Raw genomic sequence first — 23,984 nt, 5'->3', positions numbered from 1 at the left:
GTTAGAATGTGAATTCTACCTTTCTGAGTTCCAGTTTGATCATGAGATTAAAAAACAATCAGGAAGTCTTATTGAAGTACTTTAAAGGGTTCTCCCCTCCTCCATAAACTATCTTTGATTAAAACAAAAGTGTCGACCTCCATCTCCTTGAATTTCTCTCCTGAGGAAGCGAGGAGATGGAGCCAGGTTTCAGCTTGTCATGAGGCTGGGACAGGAACAGGAGGCGGTCTGTCATGCCCTTATGGTGGCCTTTTTGTCCTGAGCATCCTAGACAGGACAGGATCACAGCCCTTGATTATTAACTGCTGTTCTAGGTGGTTCTCTCTCTTTCTCTCTCTCTCTCAAAATTGTACTTCTTAGGACACCAATTCTTCTATTTTCATGAGTGTTGGAAACATGTTACTGGCAAAGCTTAGTGGGTTCTTCGCTCGGCTTAGCATAGAAAGAAAAAGCTGATAATTAGTTGCAGACACAGGTGAACACAGAAGAGGGGAGGGGACGGCAGCTCCTTGGGGAGAGCCTGGAGACGCTGCATACCTTGAAAGGACCGATGGAGACATACCAGAGGCTTTTGAACGGATCTCGGGATTTTAAGCATTTCCTGACCGCTCCTTATTTGGGCTGAAAAATGTGTTCCTCATTGGTGCTCTTTAATCAGTAAGGATGGCTAGGCCATTCTTGTGCCACTCACTTTGAAGGTATGGCCAAGATTTTAGTGGGCTTTGTTGGTCTCAACACCCGCTCTTGATACTGGTTAGGTTTCAGCCTTAGCTCCCTGAAGTTGTGTGAAACTTCTCCTCACATGTGAGACAGAAACTGAGGTCTCCTCCATCTTTTTGAGTGAAAATTCCTCACCACGAAAAAGAGAAAATCCAACATTCAGAAACATTAGATAAATGAAAAACAATCTTCAATGTTTTCTAAAGTACAGAGGGTTAGTTTTGATTACATGGAACTATCACTTCTGATAGACTTTGACCCTTTGTGCCTTAATCAACTATGTAAAGATTACCAAAATAAAGAACTTAATTTAAAAAAAAAAGGAATAAAACCCTGGAAGTAATTTTAAAAAGGGAAGGAATATGCCATAAGTAATTTTCTATTGGTTCCCCTAATGTAAAATAATGGTCATTATTTTTTTACCAAAGAAGGAAAAACTCAGAAATTTGATGTATAAATGACATGCTTTTATTAATCAATGTTTACACATATATGTATTCACAATCTCACAACGTTTTGAAATAATATTACTGGGTACATTTTTAAGAATGAAAAAATAATGATTATTTGCATTCATGAAATCTAGACAGAGAGATTTAAAAGATCAAGTATTCAGTACAACTTTGGAGAGCTCTTGAGATCTGTCCTCAAAAACAATTTGAAAATAATTATTCTATACCTTTATTTATAATTAAATCTTAACTAAATGAGCAGGAATTATCATAATCATGATATATAATAATATTAATCTTTAGGTTTTCATTTTTTTCTGTAGCATACAAAACTGTACATTTCATAAGCATTGAAATATACTTCGGCAGAAAACTAGTTCTGTCTACAGGAAGCTTCTAAGTTATGGATTCATATAGGGTGTACCTCTATACTAATACCTTCTGGTTGTGATTGTCTTTCTATGAGACACACAGGCACCCTGAAGACAGCTGTTCAAGATGTCACAGTCCTAGTGGAGCAACAAACGAATAGTGATACCTAGGAGTACCATTGCTTCCCAGCATCTAGCAGCTGGCTCTCTCGTTTCTTGTTTTGAGCAGATGGTTGTTTAGAGCAGATGTTTACTCTTTCTTTTCTTTTTTGTTTTCTTAAGTTTATTGAAAAGAATAACAAAAAGGCTGTAGCTCAATTTAGTTGTGCTTCTCCCGTTTGCTTAACTGCTTGCCAAGGTAAGGGGTTGAAATCTTACATTTATAAAAAAAAAAAAAAAAAAAAGCAGATGGTTTATAGTTGGATTCTTTTCTCCTCAGAACAAACCAGATTTTCTGAAAGATTCAGTGATGGTCTCAAAATAAATGCGTAAGTAATATCTAGTTTGTATACTTGGAAACACATACATGAAAAGCAAAGAAAGCAAAAGAAAATAAAGTAAAACATTAATTGCTGATAATTTTGGAGAATTTGGCGAGATTAAATTTCATGATAAATTTATAATTGAATGATCCATTCAACTGACTTTTCTAAAGTCATTTTTGAATATTCATTGTAACATAATAAAGTCATTTTTACAATAAATGGAAAAATATACAAGCTTGGTCCTGTTTCCAGCAAAATGGCCCCAAACTTGGAAATTTTGGTTGGGATATTTTGGTATAGGATACAAAGTAATTAAAAGATAGACCACAGGAGAATATTATAAAAATTAGGAATAATTGTCTTTTGTTTGTACAAGTTTCAATAGGAAAATGATCAGAAAAAATGGACATATGTTATAATTTTGTTTTCAAACTTGTGTTTTGTGATGTGCTATATATTTTTCATCAAAATGCGCAGATCCTGATGTTTGGAAGCTAAATCTCAGTATATGACAAAAGGGCTTTTCCATCTGTGATCAGGTTAAGGACTTTGAAGTGGGAAGATCACCCTGGGTTTTTAGAGCGGATTATAAATAGCACTGCACCCTTGTAACTAGAAAGGAAAAGGAAATTTGAGTAGACATGAAGAAATCAACAGGTCTCCTGGAGTTGGTTCTGAAGAGATCGGAAAGAGCCATGTGTCAGTGAATTCAAGGGATATAAATGTTTTCCAAAAGCTGAAAAGCTAAAGAAGATGGGGGTTTCCTGGAGCCTTTAAGGAATAAAGCCCTATCAAAGGATCCACTGATGCTCTTTGGGTCAAGGTGGGTGCAGGACAGGCTGGGATAGGTCTCTGCCCCCCACTGAACCATGCAAAAGCTGTGTCACTGTGGATCAGTTGTGGCTGAGCTGTAGCACCCAACAGTAAGAACCATAACAGGTATGGGCCACTGCTCAGGCCAGGACAGGAGGTAGACTAAGGCTGGGCCAAGGACCCACTAGTCTGCAGGAGATTTGCATGAGATTTGCCTGCCACCTTAAGGAGACCTGATGGATGAGTTTAGAAAATTCCTCTTCTAGGATGCAGTCCCTGCAGGTAAATGCAGGAACCAAAGCTGGAAGCAACCCTGACTAGGCCATGTTACAATACCCACCGACATATGTGTGGGTGAGGTTTGGGGGTGGGTCAGACTGGGACAATTCATAAAATCCCAGACAGATTTCAGAACAAAGACAGAGTGCAAGACAGGTCAGGTCAGGCTGCAAAATCAGCCAGTTCACATTAGATTTAGGATTGGGGGCTGGCTGATCTGAGCTAGGCTACAACATCTACCAGCAAGAGCTAGAACTGGGAGTAAGCCAGGCTGCTTCAGGCTACAACACCCTTTGACAAATACCAAGGTAACACGAGTCATGCCAGACAGGGCCAAAGCACCCATCAGGACATGTAAAACCCAGGTATTGGCTGGAGAGTGGGGAAGGCAGTGAATCAGGTAAGGAGTCTGCAAGGGCCTGCCCTGCTGGGCCATTGCTCCTAATGGCCAGTGTAAGAGTTGGGATTGGAGCAAACCAGGCCAGGGAGGACTACAACACCTGTTGCCCTGTGTGTGATCTGGGTTAGGGGAGAATCAAAATGGGCTATCCAATTATACTCACTGGTGTATACATATGCCAGAGTGGGTTTGGGCTGGTTGGGCTTTGCTGAAGCAACAGCTACCAAGTGCTGAGACTGGGACAAGACCTGTCAAGCTAGACTGTGGATACACCTGGTGAGTGCAAGATCTAGGACTGGGAGTGGGTCCAGTAGGGAAACTGTGTGCATCTCTCCGAAGGGTTGCAAATCTCACCAGTGATATTGAGAACCAGGTGTGGGGATGGGCCTGGCTAGATAGGTGTTGGCACCAGCCAGCAAGAATGTGGGCTGGATAGTGGGGTGGTGGGGTTAAGCTAGGCTTCAATGTCCATTGATACATATGAGAGTTTAATGGGATATGGGACAGACTGGACCAGTCCACTGCACAAACTGGCAAGCACAGGAATCAGAGCTGAGGGTGGGCCTAGTGGATGTTAATGGGGATTGTTCCAACTAGGCTGTAGCTCCTGCTGGTGTATGTGAGGGCCAAGGATGTGGTGGACAGGGTTAGGTTGTGCTGCAGCACCCACTTTGGACCCCACTGTTCACCTTTCCTGGGCACTGAAGCATTGGAAGGCTGAGTGAAGCTTCTCCTCTTTTCTGCCCCATGAACCTATTCTCTCCAGATGTAGAAAAAAAAAAAAAAGAAAAGGTAGAAATTATGGTCTCAACTATTTTCCTTTAACCCTTGACTCTTCCCACCCTAATCAACTATGCAAAAATCATCAAAAATAAAATTTACAAGTAGGAACTAAAACAAAAACCCACAAAGGTGTATCATCTAATTGTAGTACAATTGGCTATTATTTAAAAAGAAAACAATGCTCTCTGCATCTCCTTCTCTCTATAAATCTGCCTTTCCAATAGGAATTGAATACATTTTCTTAAAATCCCAGGGAGTTGGTGGGTAAAAAGAACACTGATATACATTGGTAGGACTGTAAATTCTGCATTGTGACACTTACTCAGAAATTTTAAAATCTTTTTGTGGTTCCAATGCAATAGCCTAATGGATAAATCCTTGTCTTACATGCACTGAGATCCCATATGGACCCCAGTTCATGTCCTGGATATTCCACTTCCCATCCAGCTCCCTACTCATGGCTTGGGAAAACAGTGGAGAATTGCCCAAGGCCTTAGGACCCTGAACCCACATGGGAGACTAGGAAGAAGCTCCTGAATCTTGGCTTCTGTTTTCAGGTCGGCTCAGCTCCAACCATTGTGACCACTGGGGGAGTCAACCAGCCCATGGAAGAGCTCTCTCTCTCTGTCTCTCCCTCTCTTTAAATTTGACTTTACAATAAAAATATATCAATCTTTAAGAAAAATTAAAAATAATAATAAAATTAGTTCTGAAGTGTGACACTGGTCTCCTACTTAAATAAAGGAAATTACGTCAGTACATGAAAAGATACATGTGCCCACATGCTTAGTGCAGTCCTTACAAAAGCAAAGATGTCGTATCAAACTTGCCCATCAGTAGATGAATGGAGGAGAGAAATATGGCATACATACTAAACAGAATATTTCTCAGAATCAAATGCTGACCTCTACAACAAAACATATGAACTGGAGATTTTCTAAGTGAAATAGTGCAGATACAGAAAAACTACATATTTTTCTCTTCTGTATGTATATGTGTCTGTGTGTTTACAGATAGGTACATGCATAAATAATCTACACATACGCTAAGGCAACTGGGAAGATATTAACCCATGTGTGTATGAAGGGCTGAAGAACATGAGTTTTTAAATACATGCATGTGAAATGGAATGAGGAAATATGTTCTGAAAACACACCCGGTCTTTTGTCTTTCTGCATTTGCCAGAGGTGTCCCCTGTCCTTTTTCAAAAGGCATCCACCAACCTGAGGGAATGCTATTGCTGGCCCACGAGGTTCTGATCACTGGACAGCAGCCATTTACTTCTTATTAGACAGAAACCTTGTTGACCAATATTGTGCGAAGGGATTTACACAGGGTGATCCCGTTCCTAAAGTGATTGCTTTTGTTTTACTAACCTTGTTAGATAGGCTTCAGCCCTCTCCCTGGGGACATATCTTTACTAATGGGACCATTATGAATTTCTGAGAGGGCTCTCATGTCCAGAAAGCCTACCCCTAGCTGTAAGCGAGAGACAACACAGGTGCACACATAGTCATGTTCATGAAAAAGTCATTCTTTTCTCATCTGCTTCCCTGGTCTATTGGGGATAGGAGATTCTGTCTTCAATTTTCAATAAACTGAAAAAATTGCCTTCTTACCAACTTGTTCGTTCTCTTCGCACTTCATTCTTGGTGGAAGAAGTTTCCAAGGTTCAAACCAGTGGTAACATCTGTAGTATACAAATAAGTGTTGGTGATAGAATATTTGGAACACTGATTTTTATAAATATTATTCTCCCTGATGTGCCCTGTTTTTGTAATTATGTACCCTTCATTCTAATTTGATATTTGCCAAAAATTCTATTTTATATTTGCAAGAATATACCCATGTGTTTCTCTCCCTTTATACATGTATGTACATATATTATATTTGAAAATGAAGAAAAATTTAAAATTTGAACATCTGTGCACTCACTAAAGTCTATACATTTTAATAACATTTGAAATATTTGAAAATATAAAAGACAAAATATTTTCTAATATGTAATTGACTTAGAAACTGTAAAGTATTTCCATAAAAATTGCTGGCATCATAGATAGAGGCTTAATGCAATATGCCACAACAATGACCCAAGAAACCGGGACAAAAAAAATGATTGGCTTCTGGGCTGGCACTGTGTAATGGTTTTTGAAGTCACAATGTTGGCATCCCACTTAGAAACAGGCTGATCCCAATTCCAGCTGATTTAACTTTGTTCTCACTCTGTAATATGTTCCGTAATATGGCATGAAATCCGATATTCTGATGCCTTTATCTTTATTTGCATGATTTCATATAAATGTGAGAGTCAAATTCTGATTATTTTGATCAACTTAATAGATCACTGTAGAACATTAGCTGACCCAGCGCATCTCTTAAGCATTGTATAATTCACAACCCAAATCAGGATGCCAAACAGTGCAAGGGACAGCTCATTTAACATCCACTTCAGTTCCCTTAGCTGCTTGTCTTTCTCCTTTCCAAATCTCATTACTGCCTGCAAGGAATATTGCTTCTGGTTTTGGAAAATCCGATTTTATCTGTGTCAGACAGGAGACACACGTGATTGACACCGACATAACCGTTTGTTTTGGAAAAGTCAAGACACTGAGCTCTGATGGCAGTGATAGAACAGATGGCTTAGACATTCAGCTTGATAGGAAGCAAATACTGCACTGTACAACAATCTGAAATTTAAAACAAGCCATAATACCATGTTTTCAGTTAAAAACTGTCAGTATGTTGACTTTACTGACTTTGTATTAACTATAAGGAAGAACAGAAAGGAATCTACTTTTCAAAACAGTTCAGTGAGTTAACATTTTGACTATGAGATAAATGGATATTCTACAATAGGTTGCAAAGGAAAACATCAGAAGTTCAGAAAAAATGTATTTCATTTTTAGTAGAGTGATTTAAAAGAAACTCAGACTCATGCTACTCCTACATGTGTATGTTTGTATGTGTGAGAGACCTTTTTTCTTTAGAAGTTCACATGAAATACAAATTTTGTGATAGCCTTGAGAATAAATCTTCACCTTGCATGCACTGAGATCCCATATGGGTGTTGGCTCGTTTTCCGGCTGCTCCACTTCCCATCCAGCTCCTTGCTTGTGGCCTGGAAAGCAGCAGAGGATGGCTCAAAGCCTTGGGACCCTCCACTCATATGGGAGGCCTGGAAGAAGATGTCACCTGGCCAGCAGTTCAGCTGTTGCCACGTAGGGGAATGAACCAGCTGATGAAAGATCTTTCTCTCTGACTCCTTCTTTCGGTAAATCTGACTTTCCAATAAATATAAATAAATCTTTTTTAAAAAAATTGGTTATATTTAAACTGAATAAACAAAAAGATGGCCAAATATGAAACATGCAGACAAGGAAATATGGCTGAACTGTATTAATTACATTTTTTGAATTGAATAGTGCATCACACAATGTACTTCATCGAATATAGTTTTCTCCAGACATGTTAAATTGTCAAAAGCTTTTTGAAATGATGACAAAAACCAAGCAGCTTCAGGTGAATACCTTTATTTAGAATGGAGCAGTAGATGAGATTTGAGCATGCCAACCATCTGCAGATGTCACCTCTTAGCCATGAAGGCCAGATAACACATGAACAAACACACTGCTTCCCTGTATCCACAGAGGCCCATCCTGTGTTTGTTTTGTTTTTTGTTTTGTTTAGAGTAGGATCCATCCAAAAGGAAAAAGCATTAAGGGAACTAATACCAGCAAATAAGAAGATTGCAGTCTTTCAGCTTTCATATTATTGGAGTGCTCCTTTTAGAAGGCCTAAGACCTCCCTCACAATGATTAGAACTTTGAAAACCAGGTTTTTGAAAAATAGTTAATAAGACTCCTAATTAATGATTCAGAAACTAGCAGGTAGATACCTTATAGTAAATCAATATAATGTCACAAATGTATCATTTGTAACAATCACATCAGTTTTCACACACACTAAAATTAGTTGACACCAACCGTTAAGATTCTTGAGGATTGAAGTTTTCTCCCATAAATTAAGTAGGGGAAGTAATATAACAATTTTCCTGCTTTTTGTTTTCTGTATATGAAGACATTAAAGATGTTTGTTATCCCAATGCAAATAGTAATGCAGTATGTTATTCAGTGTTCAATGTGTCCATTTATAATTAGTATATACATGAGTGCAGGTGGGACAATACACTAATAACCATAGTAGGATATTCACTGATTAACCTGTTGGCCTTCAATCTCATTGAATAATGTTCTTTCATTCAGGTAATGAATTAGTCACTTCTACTAGTTTAGAGATGGAATCCTATATCCTGAATTATATCTGTTGATAGAAATAATTCACAGCTTACTGGTGTTCAATAGATATTTTTCATAAATCATTTAGGTAAAATATTGTAAGAAATTTCAAATAACTGAAAAATGTTTGCATAATCATTTAATAAAGTGAGACTGGGAAAGTGGCACGATAATAATTTTCTCTCAAACATATCCATAAATGCAAGGATAAATATGAAATTGAATAAGGAACATGTAAAATGTCAAGCATACCACCCAATGTCTAAGATAGTTTGAGTTTTCACTTTTATAATGTAAGATTATTAAAATTGAAACAAAGCCTATGTGGACATATAACATAATTGTAATTCTTGTTAGAATACATGTTGCACTAAAAGCATCCAATATATATAAATGCTGAAGTGTTTTCAGCTAATTATTTGCAACCATTTGGGTTATATGACTTGGAGGACAGGGATTCTGTAAACATGAAGTCAATATAAATTGATTCAGTGAAGACAAAAGTCGTTACAATACGTGAGATTGTCTGAATTCTAAGCTCCTAATGGGCATTAATAATATTTAGAAGTAAAATAAGATCTTAACTTACATCAATAATAGTTTACTGGGAGTGATAAAAATGAACTGCTTGTTGAGACATCCTACTGTTTCTTAATTATGAGGCTAGAAATTTTAAGAGGAAAATGTGATCTTATGGCTCACATAGATTGTATTATATCCAACATGAACAAGATATTGAAATAATTTTACATTGCCTGCTTCTGAGAGAAATGACCTTATCTATAAGATCACAGGTTTCTACACAGCCTTGATATCTATTCATTGCCCTGACAACTTATAATAACGCTTTCTGGGGTTAGTGTGGTAACTCAATAGGCTAATACTCCACCTATAAAAGCCAGCATCTCATATAGACACTGGTTCATGTCCTGGCTGTTCCACTTTCAATCCAGCTCTCTGCTTATGGTCAGGGAATGCAGACAAAAATGACTTCAGACCCTGGGCACCTGCAAGCATGTGGGAGACTGGGAGCAAGCCTCTCTCCTCTGGCTCCTGGCTCCTGGCTCCTGACTTCAGACCCTGGGCACCTGCACGCATGTGGGAGACTGGGAGCAAGCCTCTCTCCTCTGGCTCCTGGCTCCTGGCTCTTGACTTCAGACCCTGGGCACCTGCACGCATGTGGGAGACTGGGAGCAAGCCTCTCTCCTCTGGCTCCTGGCTCCTGACTTAAAGTTTCTAGCTCTAAGCAGGTTCAGCAATTGTGGCTATTTGGAAAGTGAACCAATAAACCAATGAATGGAAGCACGCTCTCTCCCTTTTTTCTCTATAAATACATTTGTCTTTAAATAAATTTTTTTAAATTTCTAAAAAATTATTCTTTTAGAGAACATAATGATAACCAGAAGGATTCACTGAGAATGATTAAATAGAAAATACAGAAAGTAGCTATATATTCTCCCTGTATTAGCACACATGATTATATACATGTTTATATGATAGAATATTTTGATAAAAGATTTATTTTTCTGCACTTTATAAATGAATTATAAACATCAGCTATGAATCAATAAGGAATTTTATCTTTTCTGATCCATTTGGCAGTTGTCTTAAAGCTCTCTTCCTCTATATACAGCAGGGATACTTTCTCCTGTGAAAGCCCTTATTTAAATTACACATAAACAGCTGATAATATTCCTAAAATGTTTTCTTTTTAGTTTGATTTGCTTTCACTCATACTCAATAGCAGCAGCATCTTTTAAGGTGCAATTTGAGTCCCAGGTGCTCCACTTCCAACACAATTCCTTTGTAATGCTCTTGGGAATCTCTCGCACTGGTGTTCGTCACCTGGACGGAGTTTCAGGCTCCTGGCTCTGGCCTGGCACAACCCCTGCTGTTGGAACCATTTGAGGAAGGACTCAGCAGATGGAATGTATGCCAGTGTATATTTGTTTCTTCCTCTCTTTGTACTCTGCTTTTTAAATAAAATAGTTAATAATATCTTTCTTGAAAGCAAGAAGAAAAATAATTGAAAGGGATGCAGACATGGTACAATGAGCACGTCACTGCTTAGGATACCCTCACCTCACATTCTAGTTCCCAGAAGACTAATATCATGTTTTCCCTGATTTGTGGTAACTAACATACCAAGTACCAAAACTGGGTGAAGTTGATACATTGAAATTTGATGATTGTTTATTTCGCTTTTATATATGCCTAAGGAAAGGTGAGTTTTCTGTCTACTACTTGTTGAATTCTTTATTTATTGGAGGGTTAAGTTTGTGATTATAAAGTGACTTGAATGTATGTCATTGTAAGCACTGAAAGACAAAAAAGAAGAAAAGCAGGCTTGAGGGTCGGAATAATTGAGGAAAGGAAGGCATGAAGATGAAGGTGGGAGGCATTAGTATGCTCTTAAAACTGTATATATGAAATATCAAATTTTCTCTTTCTGTTAACACAGAAATTTTTAAAAAGTAGGAGATAGGTTAAAATACGCATGAGAAGTACATAGGAATTTTTAATATTTTGTATTCGCTCTGTAAAACTAAAATGAAAACTGTTCTAAAAATAGTCTATTAATCTAAAAGTTCTAACATTTTAAATGAAGTTAAGATATCCCTTATAAAACTGACTGCAATTTAAAATGGACAAGAATCATGAAACTTCTTCATTTTACTTACTTCATTCTCACAGATTTGGGGTGGTGGTGGTAGGTTCTAAAGGCATTCCATGATATTACATTCAATATTACTCAAGAAAATGTTAGTATTATTTTTCATCTAGACGTTTGTAACAATGGGCTGCTTTGTATTTTACATTTTATGAGACAGTTTTACTTACTAATGTGAAAAAAGAGAATTACCTGAAGTGGTATTCAGTCTAGATATGAATAAATTACTGATACTGAGGAAACATTCATAGCTTCCTTTGATTACACACAAGTAGGTTAAGTATGGCTTGGTTTCATTTGCAGAAAATAATTTTTTTTGCTAAATATGTTTACCTAGCAGGTGTCGAAGTAGCACAGACTTCCTTTAAAGTCTTGTTGGGAATAGTTCATTGATTTTATAAATAGAAACAGGAAATGATGGTTACTGCTCTGATTTGTAAATCATGTGTACATTTTATTAAACAAATCCTCCTCAGTACTTGCTTTCTAAAAATGACATTTAAAATTACACTTGATTTGACAGCTGTCATTATAATCAGTCAAAATGTTGAAATATCAGACTATGAATTATAAGAAAACAGAAGAATTTGAATTATTCCATGCAGTAATAGAAGAAAAGAGAAATTTTAAGTGAATTTTCATGTCAAAATATTTAACTGTTGTAGGAATTTATCTTGCATACTTTGGATAGTTATAAAAATACACCTGTTATTCTTGTCACTCAAATAGTTGCATTTACAATGAGTGTTCACTCACTTTAGGATTTTTTGAAATAATTTTAGTTAATGCAGATTTTTATTTTCGTTTTCCTTTCTCAGTTCCCCTAAAGAGATTTCACTTCCTATTGCTTCTTAGTATCCCCAAAATAATATTTCCATCTCTAGAAGCTCCCCCCAGGTTGGCTTTCATTCTTGTTACCATATGCATATTAAAAATGATTGAAACCTGTTCAATAACTATGTTCCCACAGATATTCAAAAGCCACTATGCATGTTTCTTTACTTTTTTTCTTTTTGTTTCTCAAATAGAGGACTTGTGGTGTCCCAGCTGCCTGGATCTCTATAAAAATCATTTTTCTGGAAATAATTCACTTGTTTTTAATATCTCAGAAATAATGAAACTGAAAACAAGTAAACGGGATAGGATCAGAAACACAGTGAAAAGTGAAATGAGAGAATTAGCACTGTAATGTATGACTTTCACTCTACTTAAACAAATATTCATTGGTCTATCACACACTGTGTTTGGAACAGTCTATGCTATAAAGATCAATTGAATATGAGTGTTTTGTTGTCAGAACTTAGAATCTATGCAGGGAGACAGAACAGTATATAAAAAAAGGTCAATTCTAATAGGCGCTGTAATTGAGTAAAAAGAATGCTTTCAACAGTGAGAAGAGAAGGATCAAATGTGACTGGATTATTTGTAAACTACAGTGAGGGCATGACTTCTAACATAAACTCTGAAAAATGATGACAATTCTAAATATAAAGGTAATCTAAAAAGAAAAAACACTATGAATGAGCATATGTAGGTAGGAAGTGACCAATATGGAAAACTAAACAGGAAGAAATTCATTATATCTAAAAATTATTGACAATATATTTCTCCTTCTCCTAAAACATTTCACTCTAAATTACTTCTGGTTGTGTATCTATGAGAAAGAAATAACTTGCTTTTTGGAATCGCATTGTGATACCTAAAAGTGAGAGTAATTAACAAGTTTATACTGTTATCTTGACTCATACTCAAGTATCTTACTCTGTATGATATTTTAGTTTCAGGATTAAACAATTCATAATCGAAGAAATACAATCACTCAGACTCTCCAGGGTTTTAATGAAGGTAGTATGCCTAGGGCTCACCCTTTGAAAGGAAGCTGGTTGATTATGTGACAGGCAGACAGAAGGTTAAAAATAGTTCCAGAATAATATATTTCTTCTGACAAACAAGTAAAAAAGACACTGATATGGGGTGAGAAAGACTGAAATCAGCAAGGGCATGACTGTTGTTGGGAAAGAAGACAAATTAATAAACAAAATTTCCAATCATAGGAGGTAATCAAAATAAAGACATTGGTGGGGCCTGGCCTGTATAATGGAAGAAACAGTTGCTAATATAATCTGAAAGCTACATCCCAATTTTGCATGCCAGAACAACAGCTGTCAAATGTCACTGGTAGATGATTTAAAATGATGATTTATAAACAATGGAGTTAGTAATTTTAACCTTGATAAGAAAAAGCCCAGTAAAGTTGTGAACTGAATGACAGACTGATGCCAGCAAATGCAATCATTAAAGGAGAGGATTTGGAGACCAAATATAGACAACTGTTTCAAAAGAATCAAAGAAATGGAGGTTTACTGATTAAAAAAAAATGAGAAGATGAAGGTCACAGGAAGGTGATAGAATTAGCACCTAGGAATTCCACTAGCCAGGAGAGTGGCAGTGAAGGCTAAAGACTGAAGACAGAAGACAGAAAATAGCAGTTTTCAGTACCTTTATCTATAGCTTCACTGGTATAGATTGAGATAAAACAGCTAAAGCAGACATTGTCTTAGTCCCAACATGCTACTCACTCATTTTTCCTTTTGTAAAAGGATCCACCATTTTCTAAGTGTGGCCAATCTTTAAAGTTTTTTTTGGGGGGGGTGGGGGGGGAAGTCAGATACACAGAGAGGAGGAGGGACAGAGAGGAAGATCTTCCGTCCACTGATGCAGGCCCCAAGCAGCCAATGGCTAGAGCTGCATTGATGCAAAGTCAGGAACCCGGAGCCTCCTCTGCTTCCCCCAGAAGACTGCTGCGTCCCAAGGCTTTGGCCCATCCTCAACTGCTTTCCCAGGCCACAAGCAGGGAATTTCATGGGAACTGGGGCCTCCAGGATTAGAACTGGTGCCTGTGTGGAATCCCGGTGCATGCAAAATTGTTGTAGCAAGCAAAACACTGCCTGACATGCGGACTTCCCTCATGGGTACCTGTTTGCATCCCAGATGTTCCACATCGTATCCATCTTCCTGCTGGTGCTCCTGGAAGGTAGTGGAGCTTAGACTTCTGCGATGCATGTGCGAGACACAGATGGGATTCTCTGCTCATGGCTTTGTACTGGCCCAGTCCTGACTGCTGCAGCCACTTGGGGAGAAGAAGGTATTTGAGATTGTGTAAATTTCATTGGGTGTTATGGACATTTTTCTACTAATCCTTCCAATCCACTAGTATGTAAGATTTTTCTACTTTTTGTTACTTTCTGCCCATTCTTTTAAGATTTATTTATTTTTATTAGAAAGTCAGATATATAGAGAGGAGGAGAAACAGAGGAAGATCTTCCATCCGATGGTTCACTGCCCAAGTGATCACAATGGCCAGAACTGAGCCAAACTGAAGCCAGGAACCAGGAGCCAGGAGCTTCTTCCAGGTCTCCCACGCTGGTGCAGGGTCCCAAGGTTTTTGGCTGTCTTCCACTGCTTTCCCAGGCCACAAGCAGGGAGCTGGATGGGAAGCAGAGCTACTGGGATTAGAACTGGTGCCCATATGAAATCCCAAAGAGTGCAAGGCGAGCACTTTAGCCATTAGGCTACTGCGCCTGGCCCGGTGTGCCCATTTATGTAAGTGGGACATTGAAGTTCCACTTACTATTATATTAGAGCCTGTATTTCCTTCTAGATTCATTAACTTTTGTTTTAAATAACCAAGTGTCCTGACATTATATGCATATCCACTTATTATAGTCACATTGTCTTGTTTTATTAATCCGTTATTCATTACCTAATGCCCCTTTGTGTTGACTTTAACAATTCCTTTGTGTTAAAGTTTATTTTGTCTGAAATATCAGACAAAATTTTGCTCTTTGCTTTCTATTTTGTTCTTTGCTGCCTATTAGAATGGATATATTTTTCACCCTTTTACTTTCAGTCTGTATGTTTACTTTCAGTTTATATATTTGTTGGTGAGGTATATTTCTTGTAGAAAGAGAATAGATGAGCCTTCTTTTTAGTTTATTCAGCCATTCTTGATCTTTTAATTAGAGTTTGTATCATTTACATTCAAGATCATTATAAATAAGTAATGACCTGACTCTGCTATTTTCCAGTAAATATTGCTATTATTTATTTCAGATTTATTTTGTATATTTAGTAGTAGATTGTCTACCTTTGTGTATATATATAATGTAATAGATATGTATGTATATAATATATATGTAAGTATATATTTCATATATATATATTTATAATTCTTTTTTCTCATAGAACTTTCTGTTTTTCTGTGTAGCTCATACTTAATAATCATCAGTAAGATTTGATGAGTGGGGCCACATTTTTTCAATTTCTTTTTGGATAAGTCTTAATTTCACCTTCATTGATAAATGAGAACTTTTCTGTATAAAGCATCTTTGACTCCCCAAGTGACCTCCATGGCCTGGACTGGAAAGAGAAAGTCAGGAGCCACAAACCCGTCGTTGTCTCCTCAAGAATGCGTGTACAAACACACGCTACTGCTTTGCGAGAGCACCAAGTCGGGGCTGAACTGAGAGCAGAAGAGCTGGAACTTGAATCACTGCTCTGATACAAAATAAAGGCATTACAAGCATTTGGTCCCTCAACCTCATCTCTGGAAGCGTCTGGGAGGACGTTTAACAAACAAAGCAGCATTTGAATTGTTGAAATCAGAAAAGTAGACATTCTTCCCTGATATGAATAGTCATCATTCAGTTTGCTGAGAGCCCAACTAGAAAAAACAGAGTAAGGTTCAATTCTGCGCTGTCTCGCTGCTTGCAATAAATTTTTCATCTTTTGCCCTAAGGTTTCTGTATTTCAGGCTTGTGTGAAATTGCAAAATATGTTAATCTATGCTTGGTATATGCTTGCAATGAAAGAATCTCAACTGAACTTGAACTGTGGCAATGGAGCAAGGTGGAGGAATCCACCATGGAGGGAGGGTTTCGGGAGGGGTGGGGGGAATCCCAGTACCTATAAAACTGTGTCACATAATGCAATGTAATAAAAAAAATTAATCTATTTTTGCATTCTGTGTGGTGGTTACTTTACTGATGTGTTTCAATTTTTAGAGACTAGTCAGTGACACTTCTTTTATGCATTTATGTAGCAAAGTGTGAACACTCCGTAAGTGTATACATTGTATAATGGGCAGACAAGAATAATCGACCTGTCCGTACCTCAACCATCATCTAATTGTAATGAAACATTCTTGATGAGGAAAACTGGCCAGGAACATTTAAGGGAAAGCAATCAGTTTGCATTCTTTGTCCAGTAATATGTGATGCCTAAGATATCAAAGAATATTAACTACTAAATATTAAGAAAATGGATTTTTGAGGACCAGATATGAGGATTTATTTGATTGCATGTCTTCACATTCATTTCTATTTCTTATAAAGGAAAACTAGTAAATGACTTTCAAAACGGTTTCTGTACTATGTATGTACTGAACATGAATAGAATATCCTCAAGGAATTTCTTCTAAACTCTTTAACGTTACAGCCAATATTTTCATAGAAATCATAAGACAAAATAATTAACTCTTAAGAAAAGATAGTACAAATATTTCCTGAGCAATCTATTTTGACTCAATCAGAATATAATAGAAATTAATCACATTGTAACTGTTGAATGTCTTGAAATTCTAAGTATAGATGGAACAGATTTGTCTATGCAACAATGTGTTTTGGTATATACATGAGGGAAAGCTTTGTGTAATACTGTTTCATATTTAATAACCTAAATTTAAGTATGGTTTACATTCAATGTACTGTAGAAAATCCTCTTAACAGAATAAGTTACACTAGTAAATCTATTTTATTCTGTGATTTTGAGATCATGTTAACACAAAAAATGATATAGTATATGAAATGTCTGTTAGAATAAAAATATTTCTTATAAAGTAAAATTTGTGCCAGGAAGTGTTCAAATTGCTTTAATTTGTACATTAGGCATATCAGAGGGATATATTATTATGCTTCCTTTATACCTGAGTAAACAGAACCACAAGAAAGTGACTTGACTTGTCAAATACCCAACAGTTACTAAAAAAGCACCCGAGGGTGCAGGCAAGATTTAAGACAAAACCTTAAATCCTATACCTCACAGGAAACTGAAATGTGAGGAAAAAAAAAATCAAGCCATAAACTAAAAATTAATGAAATATATCAGAATGTATGTCCACCTTTCAATGATCAAATATTTACAAACCATAACACAACACTAATCCAATCAGAAGGAAGGAAGGAAGGAAGGAAGGAAGGAAGGAAGGGAGGGAGGAAGGGAGGAAGGGAGGGAGGGAGGAAGGGAGGAAGGAAGGAAGGGAGGAAGGAAGGAACCTGAGCATTCAGGAAAGTTTGATCTGGGGAGAAAGAGTGTGAGTTCCTGAGCCTTCACTTGAGAACCCGTGTCAGGCACCTGGGAAGATGCATTAGTGCTGAAATTTCCCCTACAAGTTCCGGAAAGCGAAGTGGCTTTTTAAGCCTGATATTATTGTGAACAAAACAAAAAAAATGTAACCTGTATATGTGTGTGTGCGTGTGTGTGTGTGTGTGTGTAGTTCAGTGTCCCAGGAGCCCAGGACGGAGAAGACGAACTGTCAGAGCCCACCTGAGCCAATGGCTTGATTGCCACTTCGGCAGAAGCTGCCACCCACCACGAGCCATTGCTCAGCCCCCTCAACGCGGGGAAGGGGATGTGGAGACCAGAACTCCAAGTCCTGTACTGATCTCACAGCGTGCAAATCTCATACACAAAGGTGAGAGATGCCTGTGTGTCTACTGCCGGGTCTAAAAAGTGAAGGGGCAATGGAAGGCTGCCCTCTAGAATCTAGCCTAGGAGAAAATGTAACCACTGCTTAATGGGGAAGGAAAAAGATTATTTTCCTACCAAAGTGTATTTAGAATTTAAAAACTGGTCGACTGTGCAATGTGGTCTATAAGGACTTAAATGAAAAGGCCGGGAGGGAGGAGTAGAGATGACGGAGGGATGGATAGCGAGGCCGGGAGGGAGGAGTATCTGATTGGATTAGATTAGTGCAGATCTGATCATATCTGATGGGATTAGATCCAAGGGGAGTCACATCCGACAGGATTAGCCCTGACGGAATCATAACTGATGGGATTATATCTGGTGGAGGGTTAGATCTGATGGGATTATATCAGGCGGAACTAGATCCGATGGGGTTGTGTCTGATGGAATCGTATCAGATGGGATTAGATCCAATGAGATTGCATCTCTATTGGTTTCCCAGGCCACAAACGGAGCTGGATGGGAAGTGGAGCACCTGGGACACACACAAGCCTTCATGAGTTCCCTGTGAATGCAAAATGAAGATTTGGCCACTAGACTATCCTGCAGGGCCCAGTTACCTACTTTCTTAAAGCATATTTTTTTTTAGGAAAACATATCAGAGATTAATGGCAATGAAATGGAAACCAACATTAATTTACAGAATAGAACAGATTCCCAAAATCATTTGCTTTTCATTTTCTGTTTCTCTAGCTTCCATGCCAGCTCAATTTGGAATTCAATAGGTTTTGATTCCTGTCATTAAATAATCACTTTAACAGTTCCTTCTATATTTATCTTCTATAGCTTTTGGTAAATGTATAAGAATCAATATGCTTATAAGTTGCAAAATGAATATGAATATTTAAATTATAAATTATAGTGATTTTAACCTATAACTTTTAAATATACAGTATGAAATTTCCAGCTATTATATATACATTAAGAAAGTCCCTAAAATGGTTAAGAATTTTAAAAATACTGACCACAAAAAGCTGTGCATGTGTATGCATTTTAATTCAATACATGTTTTTCTAACTAATTTCTGGAAGGTTTAGCCTTTCTTTTTTACAGAAATGCTATTAAAATGATTATTTTTAGTAGTATAGATAAACTTTGTTATGTGCATACGAGTAAAAATACAGGTGTAAGTTTTTCCCTTGTGGAGAATTTGAGATATCCATGTGTATATTTTAACCATTTTAGCATACTAGAGACCACATAGGTGCAGAAGGATGGAACAAAGCTGGTGCACTAGAAATTCTTCATAATCAATCATCAAAGTGAGAAAAGTAACAAAACACTTTTTGAGAGAAAATAATTCAAAGAAGCTAATTCCATGACTTTCTAATATTCATAGAAAATAACAGAATAAAATACACATACAATTATTACACTAGTTTAATAAATTGGTGTGAAATTGCTCTTTAACAAAACATCATCAATGATTGAGTTTATTGTGTATTCCATATGCCTAGATGAGAGAGCAAAATATATGTGTAAAGCTAGGCTACCACGCCGGGCCCTTTTCCAGGTTTTTAAATTTTTGTCCGGGTGATGATGTCTTTCATTATTACTGCATTAGAGCTTATGTCTCCCTTTAGCTCAGCTAACATTTGTATAAACAGGATTTCTAGCATGCAAAGCTTCTGATAATATTTCTTGATGAACAAATGAATTAGTGAGCAATAATCCTTAATTTTCCTTCAATTAGTTAGCTTGACTAGACAAATATATATGGTCTGTCATCCTCAGTCTCATAGCAGATGAATTTCAGTTTCTTATATATGTATAACCTTCAGATGGTCCAGTCCTTTTTATAGAATGTGCACTATTTGCAAAAATTGTACACTTCTTCCTGTACACTTAAAATCATATCGAAATTACTTTTAATGCAGAGTGCAATTCAATACAGAATAATAATGCAAATACTATGTAGATCATTGTTAATGATATTTCTTGGGAGAAAGTCTACATTTGAGTACAGATGCAATTAAAAGTTATATTCATCATCCAGTTGTCTTAATTCGTGCCTGGAAATTACATAGAAATGGAGATGCATTTACCATTACAATGCTTACAAAGAAATAAATGGAGACTATAAAGAAGTCAACATTTTAATACATTTTAACACCAAAGCTGTTTAAAATAAAAATGGCATTTTAATTGGAAAGTAGCAAATAAACCTTCAAAATAACCAATTGCTGCTATGTAGGCAATGATTTTTAGATATAATGAATATATTAAAATGTCATGTGTCTGATAGATGAACTGATGTCTTTTTCACTCAAACTGTTGTATAGCCATGAAGCTAATGTTCTTTAAACTTGACAAAGGTAGATATTACATTAAGGGCCTAATATTTTCATAATTTTAGCAGTTATTATAGAACCATGTTAGATAAATTATATTCTATTCTAAGACAATAGTCACAAGAAATTAATATATTAAATAATCCAAATATAGTAATCCATTTTAAATTAAAGGATTGGAGACTCAATTCACTGAATTGATTCTATTTCATTTGACAAGATTAATGATACTTCAAGCAGAAACACACCTTATAGTGATTTTATTGACCTTACATCTTTAAAATTTCTGCTTATGTAACTTACTGCACTGAATACTTCACAACTTAGTTAGCAGTCACCAGTCTTTTCATCCATTCTATTAAGTTCTCTGAAATGTTTGAAAAACCCTTCCAGTGATTTTAAAGAAATATAACACACACCTATCAAATTTAAAGTTCAGTGTTTTATCATGATTAAATATTGCATGTTGTAGGATATAAAGAAAAATAGATGATAATGTACATTTGGTGAATCAACAAGAAAATCCTTGCCAATTTGTTATTATATAGAGACTTAGAAACACACACAAACACCGAGATACAGGAAAAATGACAGAGATGTTTGGGAAGGAGAGGGTGAGAGCAGGGGCAAGGCGGATAGAGAAGGGAGAAGTCACCCGAAAGGAAGAGAGAGGCATGCCATCTGCGGGTTTGCTGCCCAGATGCTTGCAAGGTACTTGGGAATGAAGCTAAGGGCCTGAAAGTAACCCAGCTCTCAAAAACAGATGGTAAAACCCAGCTACGAAGAGATCCCTGTTGCCTTCCTGGTCTTCATCAGCAGGAAGGAGAAATCAGAACCCAGTAATGAACAGAAGTTCTCCTATGTAGGAATCAAGTGTTCTAGCCAGACTCTTCACTGTTTGGCCAAATAACTGCCATAAACAATTTTGAAATATGTTTTTAGAGACCAAAGGAAGTATAACATTTCTTTTAACAGGTAATACAATGTACCAATGAACTTTAGAGTCATGATCAAGTTCTTTTTGTATCTACAAAGATATAAAATTGTAATGATCAAACCTGGGCAATAAAGATTTCCTATTCATGAATATTTGTGATTGGAGCCTTGGAGTTCTTCTTTTGTATTTGCTAACAAACAGTATACTTCAGTATTGTGAGATTATAGTCATACACTACTCTGTGTAATGCTAGAAGCTTATCCCTTCAATCTAACTGTGATTTTCTCTTATTTATACACCCCATCATTCATTTCCATTGCTTTGCAGATGCTTCTAACTTTAATGATTCCATTTCATTTGATCTTATAGAAAAAAATCATTATCTTCCTCAATGTCTTGCAATATATCCTCTATATTTTCTGCCATTATCATAGTCTCATGTCTTACATTTAGGTGATTAGTCAATAAAAAAATTATTGATTGATTTGAAAGGCAGTTGTAGAGGTAACAAGAGAGCAAGAGAGATATCTTCCACTTGCTGGTAACTCCCCAAATGGCCACACAGCTGCAGCTGGGATGGAGCTGGTCAGGTACAACAGGGGAGCCAGGGGCTTCTTCCGGGTCTCCCAGCTGGGTGCAGGGATACACTTGGTCCTCATTTCTTTTTCTTTTTCCAGGTGCACCAGCTGGATTAGAAACAGAGCAGTCAGGATGTAAATGAGCACCTATACAGGCTGCTTGTGCAACAAATGGTGGCTGTACTGATGAAGCCACAGCACTAGGCCTGGATCTACATTTTCTGAATTATTTATTTATTTGAAAGGCAATGTGGAACTAAGAAAGTGAAACTGACACACATACACATTCACATAGAGAGAAAGGGAGTGAAGAGGGAGGGAGAGAGAAGAAGAAAAGAAGGAGGAGGAGAAGGAGAAAGAAGGAGAGAGAGAGAGAGAGAGAGAGAGAGAGAGAGAGAGAATCATTCACCCACTGGTTCACTTCCCAAATTCTTTCAGTAGCCAGAGATTGGCCAAGTTAATTTTGGGAGCAAGGAACTAAACCCAGCTTTTCCACATATATGACAGAAACCCAAGTATTTAGAATGCTATCTGCTGCCATCCTTGGCACATTAGACTGAAGCTGCATTGAAATTGGAAAAGCTGGAATTCAATTTCATTAAGATTTGCTAGCACTACATTTGGTAGCTTAATAGTCTTCCGCTCAATGCCATTTTCTGCTGCTTTCCTGGGCACACCTTTTCAGGGAGCTGGATTGGAAGTGAGCACTCAGGACTTGAATGCAATCTCTGACATGGGAATGCCAGCACAACAGGTGACAGCTTCACCCACTGTGCAGCAATGCCAGCCCAATCCTGTTTTTGATTTCCGACTTTGGACTTTTAAGATCGAAGAAGCTTTAAAAAAATGACTTCAACTTTTAAAGTTCATTTTAACTTGTTCTACTTCCTAATATGAGGTCAACTCAGGAAAATATTTGATGTGCATATGAGAAGAATGTTTAATCCACAGCTGCTAGATGAGAATTCTGCAGCTATTAGGTCAATTCGTTCTACAGTATGATTAAATTCTGATGTGTATTTGTTGGTTTTCTACCTGTATGATCTGTACATTGATGGTAGTGACTGTTGAAATGCTTGACTGTCACCCAATTACTTTGTATTAGATCTGGTGATCTGGGATTGGTTATATATATATATATATATATATATATATATAGTTGTTCTTTGTTATTGCTGGTGGATCTACTCTTAAATATACAACATACTTCTTTGTTATATTTCATTCTTAAACTGTATTTATCACTTTGAAGTTTTCATTTGAAAGGCTCTTGGCTTTGACCTGGCTAGACACTGGCTATGTATGCATTTGTGGAGTGAACCAGCAGAAGAATACACGGTTACTTAGGGATGAAGTACCAGTAGACACTGGTCTGCAGCAACTGAACACAAATAAATCCCTACTTAGTTCCCATTGGGATGAAATTAGATGGCTCTGGGGAACATAGTTCCAAAAGTCACATTTTTAGATTTCCAGTTTATAAAATGTCTGACTCAGGTCCCTCAGGATGGATGCAGGTTCTCTTGGGGAGCAAATGAAAGTAAGTCTAGGTACCAAGCAGTGAACTACGGATGGGGCTTTCCTCAGGCCTTACTGGGTGAGCGGATGAGCCTGGGATTTACACAGCCAATAGTCACAGGCCTAGGAAATGATAGAACTCACTCAGTAATTGAATGTGTAGACAGCAAATGCCCAGCCAGAAGCAGAAGAGTACATACGAGGCCCTCCATGTCCCAGGTGTGAGTTCAAGTTATTAAAGGGATGAAATCACCAACATCAATCGCTCCAGAGCTACAGGCTGCAGAAAGGACTGCTTGAATTTCCTTTAGGGCTTGCAATAATGATCGCAGGGCTTTGCGTGCTATTCACCAAGCACCCTGAGCTTACACATAAAGTGACCCCTTCCAAACTGGCCACCAAGCCTCGTGCAGTTTCATCGCATGTCGAATGCCAAGAATCGGAGGCAAATTTTCCTTGAACACACAGATTGAGGAAATACAGCTCTGGAGTTTATGCACAACGATAGGGCAGTTACTTGCTGCCCTGGAGCCTGACCTCTGCCCTATGAATTATACCAGCTCTTGGAATTTCTTGTGGTTAAGGAA

Source organism: Ochotona princeps, chromosome 14 (assembly GCF_030435755.1).
Source record: "Ochotona princeps isolate mOchPri1 chromosome 14, mOchPri1.hap1, whole genome shotgun sequence".
Taxonomy (NCBI): domain Eukaryota; kingdom Metazoa; phylum Chordata; class Mammalia; order Lagomorpha; family Ochotonidae; genus Ochotona; species Ochotona princeps.
The sequence above is the reverse complement of the archived record's forward strand: the minus strand, read 5'-3'. Positions refer to the sequence as shown.